The sequence below is a fragment of the Cydia strobilella genome, chromosome 10 (genome assembly GCF_947568885.1).
Source record: "Cydia strobilella chromosome 10, ilCydStro3.1, whole genome shotgun sequence".
Classification (NCBI taxonomy): Eukaryota; Metazoa; Arthropoda; class Insecta; order Lepidoptera; family Tortricidae; genus Cydia; species Cydia strobilella.
In genome coordinates, this window is record NC_086050.1 from 18,939,673 (window position 1) to 18,948,594 (window position 8,922).

The following is an 8,922-nucleotide window of genomic DNA, read 5'->3' on the forward strand; positions in this document are numbered from 1 at the left end:
ACCAAAGACACAAATAATTATTATCAACTTTAAAATAATATACATGCACATACAATAAATATATACACATATACATTTATGACTAGTCGTGTTTTATGCAGCCGTCAGCGACAGTCTATCTAGTTTATAAACTAAATCGAGTCCTAAGGATAGACTCGAAAGACTCCAGTCCATCACTAGTCGTGTTTTATGCAGCCGTCAGCGACAGTCTATCTAGTTTATAAACTAAATCGTGTCCTAATGATACACTCGAAAGACTCTAGTCCATCACTAGTCGTGTTTTATGCAGCCGTCAGCGACAGTCTAGCTAGTTTATAAACTAAATCGAGTCCTAAGGATCGACTCGAAAGACTCGGGTCCATCACTAGTCGTGTTTTATGCAGTCGTCAGCGACAGACTAGTTTAAAAACTAAATCGAGTCCTAAGGATAGACTCGAAAAACTCTAGTCCATCACTAGTCGTGTTTTATACAGCCGTCAGCGACAGTATATCTAGTTTATAAACTAAATCGAGTCCTAAGGATAGACTCGAAAGACTCTAGTCCATCACTAGTCGTGTTTTATGCAGCCGTCAGCGACAGTCTATCTAGTTTATAAACTAAATCGAGTCCTAAGGATAGACACGAAAGACTCGGGTCCATCACTAGTCGTGTTTTATGCAGCGGTCAGCGACAGACTAGTTTAAAAACTAAATCGAGTCCTAAGGATAGACTCGAAAGACTCGAGTCCATCACTAGTCGTGTTTTATGCAGCCGTCGGCGACAGACAGGCTTCAGATTCCAACTCGATGATTTGATCTCTCAAAGACCGGTAAATAGTTAATGTTCTGTGAAATACTGCAGTGCAACGATGACGATTGAACCGCCATTCAGACAGAAATGTTAATTATATTTGATTAATCAAGCAAGTAACTTACCGGTTTTGAAGATGACTTATCTACCATAACTTTATGTACCTATCAAAGTTAGAGCATTTTAAGAGTCACACGAAACTCGCCGCCGACATACAATCGAAGTTATGCTCTCATTTAATTAAAAATGTAAGGTTTTAAGTCCTATAATAAGTAACAACATACAATTACATGCATCTTGTACCCGGGTGACTGGAAGATGCATGTAACTGCGTCGCAATATCGGGAGCTCAAAAACAATACAAAAGGTAATCACGGTCTATATCCCGGTCAATATAAGTCTAGTGAAACTAACCGGGAATCATTCGAAACTTAAAAGTTATACATGCAAAAGTTTTACTTGCTCTAGTTTCTTTTTAAGTTTTTAGCTAACTTATAAAGTAGAGTAGAGTATACTACTTATAAGTTCGAATCCTGTCCGCAGCGCCATGTAAGGACTTGCTGATTGAAACAACGACATATTGGAAGTGTTCTTTATTCATCAAGCGCTATCCTACTCTAACATTATTGCTTTTGTATATGTCTATCCTTATTACTCTTAAGTGGTTATCACATATCGATTGTGAGTATTATGGTTCGACCTGGTTATCGACTTTGTCCTTACATGGTGAATCAACTTTTAGAACGCTTGATTTCGTGTCCCTAGACTCCCTAGCAAAGATATATCGTTTTTTTTACTTTTTTGCTTACACTGGCATTATTAGATCCATAAGTATTAATTAAACAGATTAAAATTAACAACTTGATCCGATAAAAGTTACATTTTGTACGGTAACGTAACGCAGAAGAAAAAGTTTTCTCACAAAAATCAGGGACACACCATTTTCGTATTTTTCTGCTGCGTTACCGTACAAAATTGAATTTTTAATGTGTTAATTAAATACTTATGTATCTAATAATGCCCGTGGAAACAAAAAAGCAAAAAAATATACGTGGTTTTTGAAAACTCGATTTTTCTTTCTCGATTCACCCGTCATGAAAAGTTTCGTGTAATTTCAGCATTTTGTTTTAGAATGAGAACCGATTGCATGGGAACGGTTTTTTGTCAGGCAGCGGTGTGACTCTTAAAGATTAGCATTCAGTTTTATGTAACTATTTATTAATCTGTGGTTTTATTATTTCTCAAGACCGACGTTTTGGTTCCTTCACTTTTTTTTATACCACGACGGTGGCAAACAAGCATACGGCCCGCCTGATGGTAAGCAGTCACCGTAGACTATGGACGCCTGCAACACCAGAGACATTACATACGCGTTGCCGACCCTTTAAAAACCTGTATCTACACTCCTTTTTTGAAGAACCCCATACTGTAGCCCCTCGGGAAAACCTCAGTAGGGAGCTCATTCCACAGCCGAAGCGTACGCGGGAGGAACTTACCTAGTTTTCAATAATATATTTCTAATTTTTCCTGTGAATAGTTTCAATTCTATTTTGGACCCGGTGCCACTAACCCTGCAGCGACAGAGGTACACTTTAACCCTATTTGTCGCTTGAACAGACATCGCATTATATCGGACGAATACTTGCTATTAAGACAAAATGGGACCCGGATAATTTATAAGAGACGCGTAAATAATAGAGTTAGGAAATTCAATTCCAATTTCATTTTATTCATCCAACTGAAATCATTGTTGTTAATACAAACAAAGAAAGATATAACTCCGTAATAGATGGATACAGTCTAAGGAAAAAACGTGCCTCGAAAATCACGAAAATTTGATTCTCGATCAGATGGCGCCACTAGTTTTGGCCTCTCGTATAGAGGGCGTTGACTGTTTCGTTTGTTACTTATAATTTTAACACATACCAGTGAAAGAACATGGGTCAAAATCATATAAAAATAATTAATGCAAATTATCCATATTTAAATACATTTTAAAGTATTTTTATAAATCTTCATTTTTAGTTTTAAAGTATGTCGATAGATGGCAGTGAATTTACAGTGGTTACAAAATTTACTATGACAGTACCGCTCTATCTTATTATATCCTCATTGGTACAAATAAAGCTTAAATATATGGTTAGTATTATACACTATAAAAAGAATGTCAATAAACTTAATAATTAAAGAAAGAATTAATTAATTGAAATTGAAAAGAAGTGAAATGAAATCAAACAAATATACAATAAAAACAAAATTTTATAAAATAAATATGAATGCCACTAAAATATGTTTAAATATTTTGGAAATATGGCGTTAAAAAAAAAAACATTATAATTTCGACCACAGATGATTTAATGCGGAGGTCAAAACCTCAAAAGCTTACTCTCATGAATTTAGTTTAGATCTGAAAAGCGTCATTATTTCATGAAAACTGTGGCAAAGGTTATTTTATTTATATCTTGTATGTAAAAAAAAACTTTGATAAAAAATAAAATATATTTTTTTATTTTTTATTTTGAAACTATTTTATATACCTAGATCTTTTTATTGTGAATTAAATGCATAATTCTGCCGCGCTTAGCATAAAAGCAGTAACTCATTTTGAAATGTCACTCAATTGTATACTTTGTACTTATACGATATGTTTTACAATTGAAAAAGATTTCAAAATGAGATGCTAACGCGGCAGAATTGTATATACCTAATATTTCATGGTAAAACTATTATTATAGGTGAAGTTGGGCACAAACGGTGAAGTAAGGGTTTCTACGGTAGATATTTTTGCTAACCCGGATTTACAATTAATTTCAACATTGATAACGGAATTCTTAGATATCCACCCTTAGATGAGAGATGAAAAATGCGAAAGATAACACTGGCAGTCTTATCTTTTTCCTATCTCTACTGATACCATACGTAGATATTTGTGCTACTCAGTATTCCGAAAAGGAAGAGGGTCTCCTTGCCAGTGACATCCCTGATTACTTCTTCACAACTTTACATTTACCGCCCGTCAACTTACCAATACATCTTATAGTCTAGGTGATAGAGTGCGTTTTTTGCGTGGCTGGAAGTTTGGAGAAAGAATAAAAGGGTGGTAGTTGTAGGTCACGCGAAAAAGATTCGTTAAATTTCCTTGTATTTAGTAATTGTTTCAGAAATAGCCTTCTGGATATGAGAGGAGTGATAATGATAATTGATTTATACATGAGTAGGTATTACTTTCGTATACCTAATTATATTTTAAGAAAGTATATCTCGCATCGCATTACGAGTATATTTATGTCGGTATGTACAGTAAGCTGCAGAGTTAAGCGACCCCCCTGCAAACAAATTTCTATGCAGGGCCCGGGTCACTTAACTCTGCAGCTTACTGTACATAATAGCACTACCACTGCGCTTGTTAAAGTCACCGACGACATTCGCCTTAATATAGAAAATAAAAAAATCACAATTTTGGTTCTCTTGGACTTTAGTAGCGCATTCAACACAGTTGATTTCGACATTCTCTTAGCCTTTTTAAATCATTTTAATGTTTCACCCACTTCATTGTCCTGGTTTCGCAGCTATCTCTTTGGGAGGCGTCAGAGGGTTCGAGTTGACGATAATCTTTCTGATTGGTGTGAACTTTCTTCTGGCGTCCCCCAGGGGGGTATTCTCTCTCCATTGCTTTTCTCTATTTTTATAAATAACATTACTAAGTCTTTAAAATCTTGCTACCACCTTTACGCAGATGATCTGCAAATTTATTCAGCTGCCAACCTTGACGATTTCGATTCCCTCGTAAGCCAAATTAACGCCGACTTAGAATCCGTCTGTTTGTGGGCTTCATCTTTCGGGTTGAAAGTCAACGCCATGAAGTCGCAAGCGATCGTTTTTGGAAGTCCTTATTACATCTCCAAATTGTCTGAGCTGGTGGCACCTAGAATTTTCTTTGATGGTATACCAATTCCTTTCTCACCCACTGTCAGAAATCTAGGGGTCACCATGGATCAGACACTTTCCTGGGCGCCTCATGTCACTGAATTGAGCAAAAAGCTGTTTGGATCGCTCCATTCTTTAAGGCGCCTGCAGAACTTTCTTCCACTTGACACCAAAGTCATGCTCGCTCGCTCTCTGTTACTGCCTTTACTCGACTACGGCGACGCTGTGAATCTTGACATGACAGAAGAACTCTTGGACAAGTTAGAGCGCTTACAGAATGTCTGTATAAGATTTATTTTTGGCCTACGGAAGTACGATCATGTATCTTACTACCGTCAAAAACTCAATTGGCTTCCAATCCGCCGCCGTAGAAATCTTCACACTCTTTCTCTTCTCTTCAATGTTCTTTTTACACCTTCTTCTCCTGTATACCTCTCTCAAAAATTTCAATTTCTGGCTGAAGGCAGTGGCCACCGTCTCCGTTCTAGCGCGAATTTATCACTTGCCATCCCCTCTCACAAATCTCGTGGATACAGCAAGTCCTTCGCAGGGCGTTCAGTGAAGCTGTGGAATGAGCTGCCAGTTTCGCTCAGACAGGCGCAATCGCTTGCGTCGCTCAATGAGAGGTTAAAGAAGCTATGGTTATCTGATTGATTAATGTGCCTATATTTGTATTGTATGTTGCTTTATATTTTTCTACTTCTTTCCAATTTTTAGTGTATTTTCCCCATTCCTTTTTGTGTAATATATTATATGTTTATCCTATTAATTTTGTATGTATTTATATCCTTTATCTTTCTGGTACCTTGTTGTACATTTTGCTACATTTGTCACCCTCTTTTCACTTTCTCCTCTCATCTACTCAAAGGTTAACTGGAAGAGATCCCTCAAAGGGATAAGTTCGCCTTTGTACATCTTATTATTTGTACCATGTAATTTTTAATATGTATATTTGTACAATAAAGAGTTTACTACTACTACTACTACTACATAATTGTCCAATCTTTGGTACTATGGAATTGGAGAGGAACAAGAATATCATCATCTTTAGAGGGTGTAAGTAGCTACCACCTTGCATGTGCTTACAATTTAATTGTAAAAAATATGTCATAACCTTTGTCCTCCTGACCTTATCCTGAGGTGAAATGGAATTCTAAATTCTAATTTATTTTTAACGAACCATTATTATGAGCGTATAACGTTTTGTTATCTGTCAAACACTACTATTTATAAAGTAAAAAAAAAAACTTATTTTCTGTTAAGTTTTTGTTCGGCTTCGCGCCGCGATTCGCGCACGAGTGTGGAGCGAGCTATACGAGTGTTAAAGCCGTAACAGACTACCGCACCGCAACCCGACCTTGGTGCTCCACACGCATCGGTCGCGGCTATTAAGTAGTTCTTTGTACCCTAACTTCCCCCAGTTTAATATTTGAAGTAACACTTGGAACCAGTACCAGGGGTGCGAAACTCCTCGCTTCGTGCAAGCTCGGCTCCGCTCGGCTCAGCATTGCCCCGAGCAATTATTAAGGCCGTACCACACCATCGCACCGCACCGCGACCTTGGAGCAGTTCTAGGAATAGGTAGTACTGGCGTGGGCTTCCACACTATCGCACCGAACCGTCAAAATGGTGGGATCCTGGCCAGTGTTGCCAAGTGTCCCATATTTCCATGTTTGTCTAGACGATAGTGTGGAAGCCCACGCCAGTACTACCTATTCCTAGAACTGCTCCAAGGTCGCGGTGCGGTGCGACGGTGTGTTACGCCCTTTAGGGTTGGCACAATTTGACGTCCCTTTCCGTGCACGACCACAGATAAGATAATGACTTGAATTTTGACAACCCTAAAAAGTCGAAAGGGATATATAATTATGTATAGTGCCATAATAATATATTAGAATAGATTCGACCCTGAACCGCTGCCAAACTTCGGATTTGTAGGAAGTTTCCTTTCTGTACGGTAGTACTATTATTTATTCTGTGCGACAGTATCTCGGCGAGATAGACTACCCGTATTTTACTAACTGTATGAATTAAAGGGGGACGGGTAGTCTATGTCGCGGCGAGATACTCTCGCGCCAATCATGTGCTAGCCCGACAGTTAAGGGCCCTCCACACTCATGCGCGAATCGCGGCGCGACGCAGCGAACGCGAGTGTGGAGTCTAGTTCGCTAATCAGCGAAATCGACTCCACAGTCGCGTTCGCGGTTTCGCGCCGCGATTCGCGCATGAGTGTGGAGGACCCTTTAGGTAGGTTTAAAGCGGCATAAAGATTCGAATCGAATATGCGCAATCACCGCCAGTCCATGAAATAGTTGATGGAGTCGTAAACACGAGACGGAGCATTGCCGACTCTTGTGTTTTGTTTTGCATTTCGTTTATTGTCGATCGATCTGTAACCACAGCTTAAGGCCCAGTAGGTTCGTGTTCTTCTCTCACTCTCACTGAGCGTAAGCGTGAGCGAGATGGATGCGGGTGCTCGGGACCGCTTGACCAATTATATTGTTTTAATAATTTTAAAAAATTTAGCAATAATTTTTTTTTTAAGTGCATTTTAGACTTGTTTTTCGTAAATGTTTTCTATCGAGCGAAAGTTAGAAACCCCTAGAGAAAGGTCTCGAGATGCTAATCAATCTTTGGCAACCGCATTATCATCTAAAAAACCGGCCAAGTGCGAGTCGGACTGTTGTTATAGCGGCAACAGAAATACATTTTAGCTATCACGATTCAAGATATACAGCCTGGTGACAGACAGACGGACAGACGGACAGCGGAGTCTTAGTTGGTCTTAGTAATAGGGTCCCGTTTTTACCCTTTGGGTACGGAACCCTAAAAAAGCATTCTCAGCGGCGGCAGCATGGTTCCATTTTTATCGCCTGTCACTATGTCTGTCACTTTCGCACTTACTTGTTAAGAACGTGAACGTGATGGTGACAGGTGATAAAAATGCGACCTTGCTACGGCCGCTGAGCACACCGCACCTTAAGGTAAGAAAATGCGAAAAGCGACGCCTGTAGTAAATAAATATTCTGCGAGGCAATAATCGAGTTTATCGCAGATTTACGTCTCGCGATAAACTGGCCGTAACCCGCTCGTGACGTCATCGTCGTTACTGGCACTTCATGAACGTACCTACTTACCTATAGCTTATACACTGATTTAAACTTTCACGATTTTTACTCATTATTATTCATTACGCCAGTCTTGGACCTGGAGCTCGCGCAGATCAGCGTCAACCACATCCGCCCATCGGTACCTAGGTCGCCCGAGGTGCGAGGTGTAGGTGGAGGAGGTGGGTGTGATGGACGCTAATCTACGCGAGCTCCAGGTCCAAGACTGGCGAGAAACTGCACAGGACCGGGGTCAGTGGCGAACTGTCGTGTTGGAGGCCAAGACACACTTTGGGTCGCTGCGCCAGAGGAGTAAGTAAGTATTATTCACTACGACGGGACTTAATTGCGTAAAATAAGTTTTAAATTTACCTCCGACGTTTCGAGGACGGTGTTGTCCCCGTGGTCTCGGAGAAGACTGGCTCAAGTTGACATCAACATCTTCTAGGCGCGCGAGTTTTTCGAACTACCCGCACTTGGTCTTGTTTATTATCTTGAACGTTTTGCGCACTAGGGATGGCTATAGCTTATATCCATTAATAGGGGATATTACTGCAATGTTCTGCCACCAGAGATAGTAAAATATGAATGATGCATCAAGGCGGTTTGTTTACAGATGACCTACCGGGAAACGCGAATCCGAAATTTCGCTATCTGCCTCTATCGCTCGAATATGCAAGCTGACAGAGATGTTAGATAACGAAATTTCGATTTTTTTGTTTTGCGATAGACCCTCAGATTGTGGTAGTGGCGACCCCTACGCAGTTTCGCCTAATATTCCCTATACATGAGGGACTCGAAATGGCTCGAATTCCGAATAAGTCAAATAACCCGGTTTAGTATCTAATCTTTTTAACTAACGACGTTGTTCATTAACGCGCTTCTTAGCCTCAATTAGCTAAAGCAAGGGTCGTCAACCTTTTAGTAACCGAGGGCCACATAGTAGTTAACGAAATTGAAGCGGGCCGCACTTTGTAAATATTTGTGACAATTGTGACTTTATCAGACATTGTCGTTTGTCAATATTACATATAAAATAGCAAGGGAGTCACGGGCCGCATGTGAAAGTTTCGGCCTCGCGGGCCGCCGCGCCGGTTG